This window comes from Megascapheus bottae, chromosome 7, assembly GCF_031878675.1.
Source record: "Megascapheus bottae isolate mThoBot1 chromosome 7, mThoBot2.hap1, whole genome shotgun sequence".
Taxonomy (NCBI): domain Eukaryota; kingdom Metazoa; phylum Chordata; class Mammalia; order Rodentia; family Geomyidae; genus Megascapheus; species Megascapheus bottae.
In genome coordinates, this window is record NC_143515.1 from 60,221,739 (window position 1) to 60,241,472 (window position 19,734).

Genomic DNA, 19,734 nt, shown 5'->3' on the forward strand with positions numbered 1-19,734 from the left:
TCCAGATTTGTTCTACTTCATATATGATGTGAACCCTGTGCTACAACTTAGTGATGCTATGAAGATTGGAAACTGGTGAGTATGCTGTAAAAATAACTGGCATCTGGGTCATCAAACTCACACATACACCTAAATACACACATATATGCACATGTGCGTGCGCGCGCGCGCGCACACACACACACACACACACACACACACACACACACACACACACACACATACCGGTGTCTTCCTGTCCCTGTGGAAACTAGCTAACTCTTATTTGAAATGAAGCTTGGAGGAAGAAGAGATTAGTCATGATAACCAATAAGAAAATTAGCACTTCAAGATTTACAATGGAACAAAATCTAGAGACATTAGGCCAAATAGTATGACACTAAATGTAAGGACCTCCAGGATAAGGACACAAAAGCCATATAATAAGTGACTGTTGTCCTTAATGTACTATGTTATCTCTCATCTCTTTTGCCATCCCTTGGTTTTCTCATATTGTTACAATATTTCACCTTGTTATCTGATATATTTTATATGTGCTTAATTGGTTAATTGAAATTGGATAGGGAAGGGGGGAAATCAAGATGAGGGGGAGGAGGGGGGAGGGAAATAAGCACATGTCATAAGAAAGGGTATCAATGTTTGTGAAGTTATGCAAGTTATGCACCTTCTATCTGGTGAAGATAATGTACCCCCTCTATTAATCACAATAAAAAATTAAAAAAGAAAAAAAAAGAAAGTTAGCACTTAGTGGTATCAGGAAATCCTGAAATCTTTTGTTGTTTTTTTTTTCCCTCTTCAGTAATGAGAATTGGGCCCACTGAGCTCCAACCGAACCTTGAAATCTTGTATTCAGGAATAAATATATACCCTAATACTCCAAAAAATGGCAGAAAATGAATTCTCATATACTTATAATAACTCCAAAACAAACAGATGTTCCCTCTAAGAAAAAAATCTCCCTTTAGGCTTCCTACCAAGACTGCTTCCCCTTCCCTGCTGAGGAGCAAGACCCAATTTTCTCTTGGATTATTATATTCTGAGATGTATTTAACAACACACCAATGGGGACCTAAGGGAAACATTTAAATTAGGGGTTAGTAAAGGCTGTGAAAGAGAAAATAGGAACTTAGGGAGAAATGGCCGTCAAAAGTCATGGCTATTGGAGGCTCCTCTCTTTTAGCTGTGACAGGAATGGGTGCGAGACTACCAAACGGTTCCCCTCTGGCATGCTGCAGCAGGTGTGGCATGTGAAAAGGCTGCACATTTCTAATTTTAGCTACCATACTCGACTGTGCCATGCCATTTACTTATGTATTTCTAATGGGCATTTTCAAATTATGAGGACAGAGATGAACCCCCTACCAAGAAACATCTATGACATTTACTTTCTGAACATTTACAGAAAAATGCCTACTAATCCCTACTCTGTGGCTTCTTTTATTCTCAATTGTAGATTTGTGTAACCAATTATTTATTTTTATTTTTATTTTTTAGATTTTTTGTGTTTGGGCAGTCCTGGGGCTTGAACTCAGAGCCTGAGCACTGTCCTCGGCATTGTCAAAGCTAGCACTCTACCACTTGAGCTGTATCTGGCTTTTTTCTGTGTATCTGGTATAGAAGAAATGAACCCAGGGCTTTGTCATGCTAGGCATGTACTCTGTCCCTAGGCCATGCTCCTGGCCCCTGTGTAACCAATTATTACTCATTATGAAATAGTTTGAGATTCACACCATTGGATTTCACAAGGAAAAGAAGATACAAATTAATAGACACAGTCCTCAGCCATATTTCTAATATTGTATAGAGAAAAGAATGGTTATTGCTCTGGATGCAAGGGTGAGATAGTGATAAAGAGAAGGAAAGAAGAGAGTTAAAAGACAAGGCTATCTTATACTGAAAGTGTCCAGCTTTTGAGTTGTTGAAAGAAACTATAATTCTTAAATAGGCAGCATCTGGGGGAGGGATTAAAAATTTCATCTTATTTTCTTACAGAAATACCTCTATCAACTGAATTCTTCCCCTCCCTATCCCAAATATGTGCTTCCAGTCATGTTAGACATGCAGTCTTGGGAGTTAGTCTATCCTTACAAGGGTATCAACCACACAATGAGAATACCATGGGGTTGATGTCTTCATGAAAGAGCTGCCCGATAAAGCTACCAATATGGAAAGCAGCCTACCAGAATTTGACCAAGGTGGCATCTTGATCGTATATTTCTAGATTCCAACATTGTTTAAGGTTTTGAGTTGATTAATGATGGTAGCCTGAGCTGACCAATACAGACCCTATGTCAGGAGATGTTAGGATAGATGGGCTGAACTTTCTGTAAAGCATCAGCTTTCTTGTGCTGCATAGCAAATTATCACACATATAACAACTTAATTGACACTAATTTACTCACCATTTTATGGGTCAGAAGTTTGTCAGGTTCTGCTTGGACTTAAGAAGGCTAAAATCAAGACATCACACAGCCTGAGTTCTTGTCTGGGGACTCTAGGAAAAGATTGCTTCCAAACTCATTCAGGTTGAATTTAGGATTCCGGATAGTAATACTGAAGGCCCAGCTTTCTTACTGGTGATCAGAAAGGACCAGTCTGTCTTCTCACACAATCTCTTGAGATTAAATAACAGTAGCACAAGTCCTTCCAAAGTTTTGAATGCCTCAAAATTCTCTTCTGCCTCTAACTGTGCATATGATTAGAGGGGATGAATTTTGCATCCAGCCTGACAATCCTAATAAACTATTTTTAGGCGGGTTGGTTAGTAACCTCCACTAAATTTGCATAGGCTGGTTGGTCATCTGCCATGGAATGCTCATAAGCATGATCTAGCATAATCAAACGCTTTTGAAATTGAGTGGTGTTATGTAGTGAAGGCAAAGTAGGGTATGGTAGGATGAATCCATAGTGAATGTGTATAAGTAGCCACAAAAGGAAGTGGTCTATTTAAATTTACCTGTGAGAGATTCATGAATCGTTTTCTTGTTAAAATTATGAATTGTCAATGAAATTCAAATTTTCCCATTGCTGAATTAATCAAGAGATTCTGACATTCCCAACCTTTTGTCTAGGAATGTCATCCCAAGAAAAATGTGTTACAATAGATTGACAATGTTAATGGCTTTTTTGTTACTAGGAAAGATAGCATTGAAACAAATAAAAAAAGAGATCAATTAGTTTCCCACGTAATTCTGGTGTGCTGGAAATATTTCGTGTGTATGCCTGTCCTGATATTGGGGCTTGAATTCATAGGTCTTGTGCTTCTCTGGTTGGCTTTTCCTCTCATATCAGTAGCTCTGATGCTCTCATAAAACATCCCATTTTCTTCATATCTGTGATGGAAGATAATTTTAGTGAACAGATGGGGTTCAGAGTTTTATAATCTGATTTGATATATATATTTGTTTTGTATCATAGTATATCTGATTTTATTTACTTTATTTTTCTCCTTATTGTGCTTAGTTTGCTGGCACTATGGTTTCCCAAAAGGTTTGTGTTTATTCTGTGATCAGAACTTCTTACATCAATACTGTTTAACTTAAAGTAGTTTTCAGCTTGAAATTATTTTACTTTTTACCCTATATTATAAACATCTGGGTTTTCTGCCTGATTTTAGGGGATTTGCTATTTTTAAAATAGTCTTTAGATGATATTTAAGGGTTAAAAATTCCATTGGGCAAAACCATGCAGACATTGTGTGTATTCCTTCTGTGTCATGCAAATTATTCTAGTCATGATTTTGAAATGTGTTCATTTTAATCTCTGCTCAATACTAGAGACATTTTGTCTACCCATCAAGACCTAAAAAGAACTAGTATGTCTGCAGACTTGAGTTTACAAGCAGAGTCACAGCAGCCAGAAGTGTGGCCTCGTGGTAGTGTGCTTGTCTACCATGTACAAAGTCCTGGGTTAAATTCCTGGGTACCACATACCTGGAAAAAGCCAGAAGTGGTGCTGTAGCTCAAGTGGTAGAGCACTAGCCTTGAGAAAGCTCAAGAACGTGCCTAGGCCCAGAGTTCAAGCCCCAGGTCTGGCAAAGAAAATAGAACCACAAGTACCATTTGTATGACATTTTCTATGAACTTCATCTTTCAAGTCTTCCATCTAGTGTTCTGGTCTTTGTGTTCTTGATTGTTGTCGATAGTGTTAGAATTTGAATTGAGGGTTTTCCACTTACTAGACAATTTTTGTACACTTATTTCTAATTTCTTGATTTTTAAAAGGTCAGTGCATCCTAGAGATATTGGCTGAGAATATTTCCTCTGGTTTATTTATTGCTTTTGCTTATGTGATTATTTCATGAAAAATATTAATGCATACTTCATCAATCTTTTCTATAGACTCTGACTTTGAATTTACACAAAGTTCCCAAACTAGCATGATTGCAACTATTCATTTCCTTCTGTAATATATTTGGAGATTTTTCCTCTAATGTAAGATGAAGTTATTAGTCCCCACGTGCACACATAACTGTACTTTCAATAAGTGAAGTGGAAATTAAAACTGTCCTGAGATGCCATCTCTCATCTATCAGATTGGCACATTTATAAGAGCTTTCCAGCACATTCTATTGGAAAAAATGTGAGGAAATAAGCTCTGTCACACATTATTGGTGAGAGTAAAATGTTTTCAATCAGATGCAGGCATATCAATGTCTAAGAAAATCATATGGACCCAAACACCTGTGCATATGTGTGTATACACATTATATATGCACATTATATATGTACATTATATATGTATATATGTTTATTATATATATTTATACACAGTACTATACTGAATGTTTAGACACACACACATACACACACACACACACACGCACGCACACACATACCTACCCTGAAGAGGTCTCAAAATATAGACTCCCCTTACCAAAGAATCATGGTCTTGGTTTCAAAGTGTCATGCTTTAAAGTCAATTTAGAAATGGTTGACTTCAGGAATGAGGCAGGAAAAACACATTGCAAGTCTGTAGTAATGTAGCTGTAACCGTCTATATAACACTCTGATAATCAAATATGATAAAATAAAGGTACATCCTTAAAAACAAAAACAAAAAACAAGTTACATCATGATGCTGTGGAAGAAAACTTGAAGGGCTCTCATTGACTAAAAGCTAGACAGTAATGTAATAGAGTACTGTGGTAAACATTATGACATAAATACCTATGAATTGGCAGTGTGGTGTAGTGGTGGGATGAATTAAAATACCCTTTCAGCATAATGAACTACACTGTAAGCTGTCAATCAGGAGAGGGATGGGTGGCATGGAAAGAAAGAGATTCTTTTCAGGGGAGGGAGGCACTGCTGGGAGTGGGTTGATCTCAAAGGGATGAGGAAGGGTGTTCAATATCACCACAATAGCTTATTTGCAACTCTAAATGAAGTTCAAAGAAACTGGTTGAAATGATTTGGGGAAGGAAGTAGGGACAGAAGAGTGACAGTGAGGATCAGATTGATGGGAAGAGGTAATAAACATGTGGGATCAAAATAATGACTCTCCTAACCCCTGTAGAACTAATGTAATGTAAGTGAATTAAAATATCTTTAATAAATATGCCAAGTATTAAGTGTATAATGGGTAGTGGAATTAGAAAATCACCATGGGTAACCTTAAAGACAGCAATTAGAAGAGGCCATAGTTGTCAGTGAGTACTAATACTTTTATATATATTGTGACTAAAATACAAAACATTCAGCCACACTCAATTCATCATTATTTCATTACTGATCAAAATTATTTACACAGTTAATTTTTAGGAGAAAATGAACTTTTGATGGAGAGTTATAGTAGTCAGTCTTTCATCCAGACAATTCTATTTTAACCAAGGAAACTTTATTTTAATTAGTAGTGTAATTACTATTAGAGTAACAACCTGGCACACTACAACTGATAATAACACCCTGTAATTATTTTCATATATTTTGATGTGAATTCATTCATAAAATAGTAATCAGAAAATCTAGGATATCAATATTTTTAATGTTTAACATATCTTGGTGGTGTTTTTATTATTATGAAAATAGAAATTATGAACTTAAAATTAATTTACTCCACATTGTTTAAAATGAGAGGAAAAGCCTCCAGGTTACAATTCTCAGTGATTTTTAATGAGAAATCTTAAAGGACTAGATTATTGTCATAAATATTTTTCCCATATGTTTTTTATTGTAATTAATAGAAGGGTTACATTATATTCACCAGATAGAAGGTGCATTACTTCACAAACATTGATACTCCTTCTCATGACATGGTCCCCATTTCTTTCCCCTCCTCCCCCTGCTCATCTTGATTTCCCCCCTTCCCTATCCAATTTCAATTAACCAATTAAGCATATATAAGATGTATCAGATAACAAAGTAAGAAACTGTAACAATATGAGATAATCAAGGGATAGCAAAAGAGATGAGAGATAACATAGTACATTAAGGAAAACAATCACTCATTATATGGCTTTTGTTTCTATGTCCTGGAGGTCCTTACATTTAGTGTCATACTATATAGCCTTAGGTATCTAGATTTTGTTCTATTGTAAATCTCTGTACTAACCATATAAAGGACCAAAGGCCTCATATCTAAAATATATCAACAGCTCAAAAAATTGAATCACAAACCTACAGCCAGTATTATACTAAATGGTGAAAGACTGGAACCATTCAGCTTAAAATCAGGAACTAGACAGGGATGCCCACTCTCTCCACTTCTCTTCAATATAGTGCTGGAACCCTTAGCCAAAGCAATAAGGCAAGAAAAGGGACATCAAAGGGATCCACATAGGGAAAGAAGAAATTAAACTATCCCTATTCGCAGATGACATGATCTTCTAATTGAGTGACCCAACAAACTCCACTCCCAAACTTCTAGAATTAATACACTGCTTTAGCAAAGTGGCAGGATACAAAATTAACCTTCAGAAGTCAGTAGCCGCCGGGAGTTTGGCCTAGTGGTTAAAGTGCTTGCCTAGCATGCATGAAGACCCGGGTTCGATTCCTCGGTACCACATACATAGAAAAAAGCCGGAAGTGGTGCTGAGGCTCAAGTGGTAGAGCTCTAGCCTTGAGAAAGTCCAAGGACAGTGCTCAGGCCCTGAGCCCAAGCCCAGGACTGGCAAAAAAAAAAAAAAAGAAATCAGTAGCCTTCTTGTACACCAACAATACACAAACAGAAGGCCAAATCAAGAAAATGATCTCATTCGCAATAGCCCCCAAAAGAATAAAATACTTAGGAATATACTTAACCAAAGATGTAAAGGAATTATTCAATGAAAACTACAAAAGCCTAATGAAAGAAATTAAAGAGGACACTAGGAAATGGAAAGACATCCCATGCTTATGGCTAGGGAGAACCAACATAGTGAACATGGCTATACTGCCAAAATTGATATACAAATTCAATGCAATCCCCATCAAAATCCCAAAGACATTCTTTACAGAAATAGAGGATATAATCCAAAGATTCATATGGAACAAGAAAAGACCTAGAATAGCCAAAACAATTCTAGGCAAAAAGAGCAATGCTGGTGGCATTACCATACCAGACTTCAAACTCTACTATAGAGCCATAATAACAAAAACTGCTTGGTATTGGCACAAAAACAGACCAGAAGATCAGTGGAACAGAATAGAAGACCCAGAAATAGAACCACATGCCTATAGGCAACTTGTATTTGACAAAGTAACCAAAGATATACAGTGGAACAAACACAGTCTATTCAATTATTGGTGCTGGCAAAACTGGGCAGCCACATGCAGAAAACTAGAAATTAACCCTAGCCTTTCGCCATGCATAAGCATTAACTCAAAGTGGATCAAAGACCTCAACGTCAGACTGGAAACCGTGAAACTGCTACATGATAATGTAGGAGAGACACTGGAGCTCATAGGCACAGGCAAAAGATTCCTGAACAGAATCCCCAGGGTCACAACAGATTGGAGAGAGACTCGATAAATGGGACTACCTAAAAATAAAAAGTTTCTGTACAGATAAAAACATAGTCGCAAAAGTAGAGAGACAGCCAACCAACTGGGAAAAGATATTCACCAAAAATACATCTGAAATGCTTAATATCCAGTATCTACAGGGAACTCAAGAAACTAATCCCCCCAAAACCCAATAAACCATTCACTAAATGGGCAAGGGAACTAAAGAGAGACTTATCAGAAGAAGAAGTTAAAGTGGCAGAAAAGCATATGAGAAAATGTTCATCATCTATGGTCATAAAGGAAATACAAATAAAAACAACCCTAAGATACCACCTTACCCCAACAAGAATGACCGAGGTTTTGAACTCAGACAATGACAGTTGCTGGCAGGGTTGTGGAGAAAAAGGAACCCTACTACACTGCTGGTGGAATTGTAAGTAAGTTCAGCCACTCTGGAAAGCAGTGTGGAGGTTTCTTAAAGAACTGAAAATAGGCCTTCCGTACGATCCCGCCATACCACTTCTGGGCATCTATCCTGAATATCATGACCCAAGATATTACAAGGACACCTGCTCAGCTATGTTCATCTCTGCACTATTCACAATAGCCAGGCGATGGAAACAATACAGATGCCCTACTGCAGATGAATGGATACAGAAAATGTTGTATATATACACAATGAATTCTACATAGCCAACAGACAAGATAAAATAATGGCATTTGCAGGGAAGTGGATGAATCTAGAGCGAATCATGTTGAATGAGACAAGTCAAGACCTAAGGATCAAAAGGCGCATGGTATCCTTAATATGTGGCTATTAAATCCAAAGAGTACAAGAGCGAGAACTCAATAACTACATACCCAAAGCTATGGACATGGTAATGGAAATATAAACATAACTATATAGACATAAAAACCTATGACTCAATAGACATAATGTTTTATTTCATAAATTAATATGTTTCCATGACATATAAATCCTTAGCCTAATTGTGATTAAGTTCTAAATACTAAGTCCCAGTGATTGTAAATAGAGATTCCCTCCTTGAACACTTGTATGTTAAACTTGTCATTTAAAATATGATGTAAAAACGTTAATAAATTCTTTAAAAAAAATTGAATCACTCCAAAACTAATCTCCAAAGAAACAACCATCCCATTAAAAGATGGGCCAAAGACTTAAAGAGAGTCTTCTCTGAAGAAGAAACAAAAATGGCCTACAGACACATGAAGAGATGCTCGACATCTCTGGTCATAAAAGAAATGCAAATCAAAACAACTCTAAGATTCTACCTCACTCCAGTTAGAATGGCCAAGATCAAGAAATCTAATAACATAAGATGCTGGGAAGGGATGTGGCCAGGAGGGATCACTACTACACTGTTGGTGGGAGTGCAAACTCATTCAACCACTATGGAAAGCAGTATGGCAGTTCCTCAAAAGACTAAACATAGAGCTCCCCTATGACCCAGCAATTCCGCTACTTGGCACTTACCCAATCGTGCAGAAACAAGGACATACTAAATCCGCTTGCACAATGATGTTCATTGCAGCACTATTTACCATAGCAAAGATATGGAACCAACCCAGATGCCTTCAGTTGATGAGTGGATCAACAAGATGTGGTATTTATACACAAAGGAATTCTATGCTGCTGACAGAAAGAATGACATTGCCCCATTTGTAAGGAAATGGAAAGACTTAGAAAAAATCATATTAAGTGAAATAAGCCAGACTCAAAAGAACATAGGCTCAATGGTATCCCTCATTTCTCATAGTCAGTAGAAATTTTTTGCCTTCAAAATTACTCTCTTGGATTCCTCAAATATTGTCAGTCTCTTGCAAAAGAGAACAAACATAGCAGTACATGATTCTGAATTCACAAATAAATATAAAAAATTAAATATGCATAATTAAATGAAATTCTTCACTCATTGAACCCTATAACTTAAAATGTTACAAAATTCATCTCTAGAATGACTAAGGAGATTGTGATCATAATTGGCATTGCTCATTTTCTCGCATCAATGGATAATTTTTTTTTTGCCAGTCCTGGGCTTGAGCTCAGGGCCTGAGCACTGTCCTTGGACTCTCTCAAGGCTAGAGCTCTACCACTTGAGCCTCAGCACCACTTCCGGCTTTTTTCTATGTATGTGGTACCGAGGAATCGAACCCGGGTCTTCATGCATGCTAGGCAAGCACTTTAACCACTAGGCCAAACTCCCGGCCCCATGTTTTTTTTTTTTTTTGGTGCTGGTATTGAGTTTTTTCCTTGGGCCTTACATTCTCACATGGCATTTTCATTCAAGGCTGGACCACTATTACTTGAGCCATGCCTGCAGCTACAGACTTTTTTCCCTAGTTAATGGAAATAAGGATCTTGTGAGTTTATTTTCCCAGGCTTAGTTCCCAGACATAGATGTAGATGTAACTATAATCCTCATATCTCTGAGGAGCAAAGATTATATGTGTGAGCCTCTGATGCCAGTTAGAATGATGTTCCTTATGACACATATGATGAAATACTTAGGAGTGAAATGTTACAGGTTACTGTCACTGATTTTCACATTTTCAAACCGCTAATTGGACACAATACTCATGCATAGAAGTAAATGTGATAAAACGTTCACATTTGTTGGATGTAGGCAAAGGATATTCAAATATTCTTTGTACTAATCATTCAACTTTACTTTTAGCTGGAAATATTTGAAGATACACTACAAGTAATACAAAGGTAACAAAATGGAGATATAATGAGTATCTGGATATAGTGTTTTGGTCCAGGCTATGGGCTGAGATGCTCCAGAACTACTCACAACTCCCAGCACTGCTCCCAGCCGTGCTATCTTGAGGAGCAAACCCTCATGACTTTGATTTTTTGTCATTTTTCCATAGACAATACTACCGCATCTATTTACATAGAATTCATATTGCATTTGCTATTATAAAATGTAGAGCAGATTCAAACACATAAATGGATTTTTGTAGTTCTTATACCACCATTTGAGAACTGACCATCTCTGTATGCTGCTATTGAGAAGTCCTAGTACCAATTTCCAGTATCTAAAGGATACGGAGATAGTAAGTGACATGGATTTAGAAATTATCTGTAAAGATGGGGTCTTAAAAAGAGAGGAAAATTAGTGGGAAAAAAAACCCTAAAGGACTCACTTTGGGCTTTACAATTATGTGACATGGTGTAGTCTAAAGTATGTGAAATCTGCACCAACCTTGAAATGTGCTTCTGTGTCTCATCATTTTTCATTTGAGCAAAAACACAGGAGAATGCGTTTATAGAGTAGAGTGGAGAAATGGACACTGTTTGGTGGGCTGTTCAATGTGCTATGTGCACATCACTCTCTTTGAGCATGCTGCCATAGGAATTTCATTATGTAATTTATTTAATGGGTTGTGGGATTTCATTTGACCAACAATATATTCAAAATCCATTTAATGTTAGGTTGCATTTATTTAGGAATCTAGCAAGCCCCCGTCTACGACTATGCAGATAAAACTTCATCTAATGAGTCAATTCTTCCTTAGATACTTTAGAAAGAGGAAAATCTTCCTTTCATGCACCATGAAACAGCAAGATGATGGCATAAATACCACATTCTCCTTATAGACAGCTAGATATTGATTGTTTTTCACTGAAGATATTACCTATTATTTTAATCCATATTAGGTCACATAAGTAATTTTAAAAATAGCTATAGGAGAAACCACCAGGGAAGCAGCTCACTGATGTTTGCCAGAATTAACAAAACTGTGATGGCTTTCTGGATTGTTTACTTGATGAAATTGAGAAATGCCTAGAAGATTAGTAAAGCATACCTCTGGGAATGTCTGTGGTGGCATTTCCTAATTGTGAGGGTTCTGAAGTAATGAATAGATTCACCCCTTGGTATATTCATAGTATGATGACATTTTTGGGAGATGGGAAAAGGTGGGATGTGGGGTCTACATGAAAGAAGTAGGATACAGAAGTGGTATAGCTTGGGGGACTATATCTGGCCTTGTATTGACTTTTTTTCAACTTGGCAGCTTCTGTGAGGTGAACTGGCTCTGATCTCCTAAGAGTTCCTTGCCATGGCTTACTGAGACTACTGAAACCTTGTGCCAACACAAGTCCTTTCTTCTTTTAAGTCATTTCTATCAGGTATTTTTTTGCTCCTGAGGATGAAAAGTAATACAAAGGAAAAATGGAGAGAACAACTTTTAATCTTACAAAAGATGCAGAATTGAATGTCTTCAACCAGAGAAATCTACATAAATCTAATTTCTGTGGATTCAGAATTTAGTAGTGACTTTAACACTTAGAAAACATTCAATACATACTGAATTCATTGTGTATGCATTAATAAATCAAAATGTATGATTATATGGAGCTAAACAAAATGCAATATGTTGAGAATAAGAAGGAATGATTGTACATAATAAGAAAGGCTTTATGGAAAAGCTATCACTTGAATTCAGTCTTGAAAAATGAATAGTTGTTTTTTTCAGCCTTGAAAAGAAGTAATTCGAAAACTTGTAGGGATAGACGCAGTCCATGAGAATTTAACTATGCATTCCATTCCTAGTATCCCATACTGTCATTCCAAATGCATTTAGCCATGTATGGAGGGTAATTGAATGAGTCTTCAAGAATGAGGCTGCATTCAATGTTAAATAAACATGCACATGTATACAATGCTCTTTCATTATGTCAAGTTTCAGCTTAGTTACACATGAAGAACAATAACCCCAAAAGCATTTTCTATAGAAAATATTCCATAATTTTTTTTTCTGAGACACTGAGTTTAAGATGATTTTATATATCTCTTCAAATACTGTCCTGACTTCTTTGTTTTGCTTTTAGGCAGGATGTTAGCAGATTCTGATTCCATCTGATGGCTTCCTAAAAGTGCCCAAGGGCTTGAAAAAAGTGCCTCCTGGTCTGAAAATACCCAGAATCTACTTGAAGCTTTCAGGGAAATGAAAGTTGAGATATTTACTGAAAACAGATTGATCTTTGTCTTAGAAATAAACACTTGTGAAGGAATCAGATGAAGGAGTCTGTAACACGGAGGGGCTTTCTACATGAGATCCTGGAATGTGGTAGGAAAATGTACTCTTTAAACAACCAAGCAGAACTGGGCTTCACATCCTCATTCTGATTCATACCAACATTGCTATTTTGAGACAGTGGCTTCAACAGTGGAGTCTCATTTTTTACCCTCCTTCATCAAAAGCTGCAAATGCCTTTCAAGACTCATCTGACCCCTGGTGCGGGCTCAGGACTCACCAGTAAGCCAGCTCTGAACCAAGTCTGTCACAACGTTTCCCTTACAAAATGGAATACAAACACACTGAATTCTTTCCATGTGGCCTGTCTGTCAATTTATCCTTGTATACAGTATTTCCCTGAGATGTTTATAATGTATCAGTCTCTCTAGGGTCTTGAATAAAAGACTCTATACCCAAGAGAAACCTAATAAGTACTTCTTAAAAATAATTTCCATCCACACTTCACTCTGAGCTCACTTTGATTCCAAGCAACACTGAGCCATATCAATAACACTGACAAGTTCCATCTGTATATTGAATTGCCAATTTGAATTGATAATGTGTCAACTCTGGAAATATTATCTCTAACAGTTTTATTAAATAAGCAAACCCCAATGGAGGGTTCACTGTTTAAAAAAGAGAGAGAGAGAGAGATCCACCCGCCTGGAAACATCTTCCTTAAATAGGCTTATATTATTGCCTGGATTCTGCCAATAGTAGTTTCACTCTGATACCTGATTTAATCATATATTGCCAAAATTAGCCTGTGCTTACAGCTATTAACAGTACATTGAGCTTCACTTAAATTTGCTACTGACCTGCTTGCTTCTGCATCTACATATTCCCTTTTCCTACTGTTCTATTACTACAATCATGATTTTTTAAAAATTCCTTTATTTGTTGTGGGGAGACTAGTATTGCCAGTATGTTAGATCTATCTATCTATCTATCTATCTATCTATCTATCTATCTATCTATCTATCTATCTATATCTATCTATCTATCTGTCTATCTGTCAGTCGTGGGACTTGAACTCTGGGCCTGGGCACTGTTCCTGAACTCCTCATCTCAAGGCTACCGCTCTACCACTTGAGCCATAACACCACTTCTGGTTTTCTGGTGGTTAATTGGAACTAAGAGTCTCATGGACTTTCTTGCCCGGGCTGGCTGGCTTTGAACTGTGATTCTCAAATCTCAGCCTCCTGAGTAGCTAGGATTATGGACGTGAGCCATTGATGCCTGTCTATCTTTATTTTTTGTGCTGAACAAAATGAAGCCTCTGTTTTTAAGTATGGGAACAAAATTAAGGGATTGTGCTCTTTCTAGTATATGCTGAGTAGGTTGTACCAAAAGTAGTGCCCCTCAGTAGGGTAAGTTAATCAAGGACATTTTGCTTTATCTATAGGACAAGATCCTCATTTCTAATATTTAAGTAGAATGCTGCATACAAAGGTGGAAAAACATTTGTAGCTGGCTAATTTTACAATGTTGAGTGAAGTTCATTACAGTGCCTATAGCATATTATTATTATTATTATTATTATTATTATTATTATTATTATTATAGCATTATTTTGGAGAAGTTTTCAAGAATAGAAGCCTTTGTTTCTCAAGGTCTTGTTTAGATTGTTTAACAGTTAGTTAAAAACTGTATCACCAACAGCAGACTTAAATATTTGTATCCTTTAATACTAACTCAGTTTGTGCTCAACTATGAGCATGACTTGTACTTGTCGATATTTAGTCAGAGATAAATTATGAGATGAATGGGAATTTAAGCGTTCTCCTATAAGTTGGTATAGCTAGTTGGGAAGTTGGGGAGAGAAAGAAAGGAATTTTAGCCAGAAACATCTCAGCATTGAAGGCAATAAGAGGAGATGAAAAATGGAGAAAACATACATGAAGACAAGTTTAGAGGAAGTTTAGTGAGATGATATACATAACTTTTGCCAAAACCAGAATGATAGCATTATGCTTTCTGCATTATGCATTCTATTTGGCCCAATTTCCTCATTTATTTGCTGCCAACCATTGTAATATCATATTCTTATATATTCAATAATGCTCTCAAATCCCAAGAATAAAACAGAGATACAAATGGTTTAGCAAAGAAAAGTAATTAACAAAAGAATATTATACTACTATTCATTCTGTGAGGGTATTTTGAAATACATCATCTCTAAATGTACCTCAAAATACAAAATATGAAGTCCTGAATTTCATTCCCCCAAAATAAAGAACAGGTAATTTTTACCTTACATTTTGATTAAAAAAATGACTTGGGTAAAATGTAAAGCCATATCCTTTCTCTACATGTAAAAGTCTTCTGGCAAATAACTGGAGAGCCGAGCAAAGTGTTGAGTGTTGCCAGGAATGAAAATGTGTCAAAATTCTTGAAGTGCAGTCATTAGATCAGTTCTAGAGTCATAATTCTTGATCTCTTCTTGATCACTATTTCTTAGATCAGGAGCATTTGTTATCATCTGTAAATGTGTGAGAAATGCAAACTCTCTGGCCCTGCCCCCATCCTTCTGATGGCTCTGAGAAGTCTTCAAGTTCAGAGCCATCATCTAGACTTTCCATTCTTCCTAGGAGTAATGCCTGGTGGATTTTTATAGTCACCCTACATTTTTTAACAAATCATTAAATTATACAAGCTTATTAAACCAAACATGAAAAACCTAAAAATAGATGAAGAAAAGGGGGAAGAGGTAAATGTTGACAAACGTCTTGTGGCTCTAATATCTATATTTCAGAATTTTTTGGCCATCTTCATGATGTATAATTTTTTTGTTTCTATGCTTTGAATTACTTTTTTCTCATATACTAAACCTTAAAAATATGTCTAAGTCATATTTATAGCCTCAATCATAATAAGAGCATCATTTTTTATACATGTCCCTGTCTGGATGTGTAACTGTTTGCCAGATCTTCAAAAAGTTTTATTCATTTAGCTGCATTTTGTTGGGTATTAAGATCTCATACATGTAGATATTCTTTCAGTAAATGTATGTTAGGCTTTTTGTACATTTGTCTTCAGTGTGTTTTATGATCCTGGGTCCAAATGAATGATATATATCTTAAGATTAGATTCTGAACATTATCTTTCATCTCTAAGGCTCAATTTATTGTTAGGGTTTAACTCATGAGTCAATCATAAACTGTACTGCTTTCTTTTTTATTCTCTTTTCTTTTTCAGATCATTGACATCTCCACTAAAATCTGTGTAAATTTTCTTAAAAATTTCCCCAAGCCCAATCAAACTCTAGATTTGTAGTAATATCTTCATCAAATCCCATGCAAGATGTTCCAAGGTTACTTTGAACAGAAGTTACATCCAAGGTAGATTTTTGTGTCATGACTATGGGACCTAAAATTTCTTGCATTTCGTTAAAAAGCTTTCTTTGAACAGCATTTACCTTTATCTCCTTTTATTCCCAACTATTCACTATCCTATTTATATTTTAAAATTCTGTGAGTATATTTTTTACATGTAATGACTTTTTAATAGCCTTTCTCCAGGTGCCTCCTGAGCTTTCTATTACTAGCTGCACTTTTTTTCCCCCAAGATCTAAGGTAACCCTTTTCCTTTCTCTCCTTTATATCTGTGTGTTAAGGAGACCTGTTTGTGGTCAAGTGAAGTGTATGCATTGATTGCCTAGCCTGGATTCTTTTTTTTTTGGGGGGGGGGGCCAGTCCTGGGTTTGGGCTCAGGGCTTGAGCACTGTCCTTGGACTTTCTCAAGGTTAGCACTCTTCCACTGAGCCTCAGCACCACTTCTGGCTTTTTGCTATGTATGTGGGGTACCGAGGAATCGAACCCGGGTCTTCGTGCATGCTAGGCAAGCAGTCTACCACTAGGCCAAACTCCCGGCCCCTAGCCTGGATTCTTAAAATTAGACTTACGTTGTGCTAGACACCTTACTCGTGGGTGGGTTTACTTGGTAATCACCAATTTTCTTCCTGTGTGGTCATTTCTACTAAAGCCCATTGTAGATTGTCCTGCATGTTGCCCGAGTATGTTAGTTGTCTGAATTGAGGTTCCATCCACACTGAGCAACATGGCAGGCTCTCACAGGGCACTTTGAAGGGAAGATGGGACCAAATTGTTCAGAACCAATTAGCTATTATGTACAACTACAATGGGCTGGAACGTTCTCACATCCTTTTATTTGAGGTTCCCTTCAAATAGGAAGGGGACCTTAAAAATGGGTTGCATTATGCGTCCTCAATAATTCTCCATGTCCTCCAATTGCATTTTACTTGCCGATTGGATTACTTCATTGTTGATGCTCTTCATGACACTCAGGTTACAAAGCTGAGCAAGCATTATTCTACTCCCGGTCACTGAATTATCCTTGTGCTACATTACCCAGGCTTGCTGTTTCTAGATCTATATGACTGTACTTTAGATGTCTGGAGTGAAAGTATGTGATTAAATAGACAATTTAGTCTTTAAGTAGATTACAATAATTGCCAGATCAATAAACTTTTGAAAAAGTCATCTTTCTTTTACTGAAAGAGCCCCCCAAAATACTGTGTTTAGTCTTTCAGAAGTCTGATATAATGGATTTACTTCCACTTAAGAGAGTGTATCTGACTTAAAATGTATTTAATAGGTTACCAAGAAATAGTTTACATATTTGGAGAATCTCTATCTAGATGCAACAAAAATTTAAGATTTTGGCTTAGTCCTTGGGTAACATTAATAAAGAATCTTGGGCTGGAGGCGTGGCCTAGTGGTAGAGTGCTTGCCTAGCATGCATGAAACTCCAGATTCAAATCCTTGATACACATACATAGAAAAAAGCCGAAAATGGTGCTATAGCTCAAGTGGTAGAGTGCTAATGAGAAAGCTCAAGGTCAGTGCCTAGGTCCTGAGTTCAGGCCCCAGGAAGGGCAAAAAGAAAAAAATGGAAAGAAAAGAATTTAGCCAATATTTCTGTAACATATTCCCATGTATTTGTCAGCACAATGCTTTCTTTGTATTATGTATTTATATGCTGCCCCTAGAAAGAGCTAAATTGCAACTGTAGCCACACAAATCATTCGTTTTCTTTTCTTCTTTAAACATAGGCTGTAAAGCCAGTGAGGGATTGAGCAGGAAAGAGTGCTTCTCTCATAAGCTAAGTGACAACTCCTCCAATTGTAATACAAAGTAGGCACCAATTAGTTGATTGGTGAGTGGATGTCATGTTTCAGTATGAAGCAAAGAGAACACATGTGGCCTTCCTTCAGAGTCATCTTGAAGAATAAACAGGCAGAACACATTAACACAACTAAATACTTCGTTAGAAAAATCAATTGGTACATTGTTTCAAACAGCAGCTTTGTAAAAATTTATTTTAGAAAGTGTTGTTGATAGCCAAAGGTCTTTCAATTTCCAGAAACATTGTGACTGGCATCTGAAAATTCTCTGATTTTTATTTTATTTATTTGTTTGTTTATTTATTTATTTTGCCAATCCTGGGCCTGAGCTGAGGGCCTGAGCACTATTCTTGGACTTTTCAAGGCTAGAGCTCTACTACTTGAGCCACAGCACCATTTCTGGCTTTTCTCTATGTATGTGGTACTGAAGAAATGAACTCTGGTCTTCGTGCAAGCTAGGGAAGCACTCTACCACTAGGCCAAACTCCCGGCCCAGTTCTCTGATTTTTAAAACAGATGTGCAGTATCAAATACAACAAATAATGTCAAATCTTCTTAAAATATATAGCTCAGCTTATAATAGTATAGGGGAAACTGACAGGGGATGACAGTATAAAGAAAGATTGAAATAAATTTAACATTAGACCGTTGGCCTAATGGGAGGCCAAATTTCACGAGGAACAGTGAAGAGGAATATGAAAATTTGGGGCTCTTTATCACACATCCTTCCTGCTTTTGCCCCCTGCTTGTCTGGGATATGCCCAGCAGGGCATGTTAGGGTGGCTGTGTGTGTCTTAAGGGACCCTGTCTTAGCATTCAAACCACTCACCTCCTCTGCTGGCACCGGATTGTGGTTCGGCCTGCAGCCCTCCTCTTGTTATAAGGCAGCATCAACTTCCCTTAAAGCAGTATTTCTGTCTGAAGGCTCTCAGGATCTAAACTTTCATAGGACTGATGAGATGTATCACCCCAGATTTGCCCAGGAAGAAGCTGAGCCTACGGGGGCCTTAACGCATATACTAGATGTGAACAATGGGCCAGAGGGCTTTTGCCTACCCATGCACAGCCATGGTTTACAATGGAGATTTAAGAACTCACAGTACTTCAGAGCTCTGTGAGAATGGGCTCAACCTCAGAACCTCAGTGCAAGTTTCCAAATGACAGCTTTCTAAAAAGACTCAGCGTTTTGCCGTTTTGTTCTTTAAGGAATTCCTCAGCAAAGGAGCTAAAGCTTTTAGTTTCATGAACCCTTCCATTTTACCTTTCAGCTGGCATAAGGCCTAGCAATGAAGCAGATGGAACTACCACTGAATATCAACTTCTTTTCAATGTCTAAGCAAAATGAATTGGAGAAGACAAGTGTTCACTTGTGATGCCATTGTTGTTATCTTAGGACCGTCTATCTTTTGTGACAAAACTATCATGACCATCTATGCCTTCTTCCATGAGATATATCTGTATAGAAGGCGTTAGTGTAACGGAGTATAAAAAGAATGAACTATTTCTTACAGAGGATGTAAGTCCTGAAAATTGAAAATTGTTGAAAATTGAAAATTGTTGCTAAGTGCCAGTTTCTTCTGTGTCTGAACAAGCCAAATACAATTGTGATAGCTT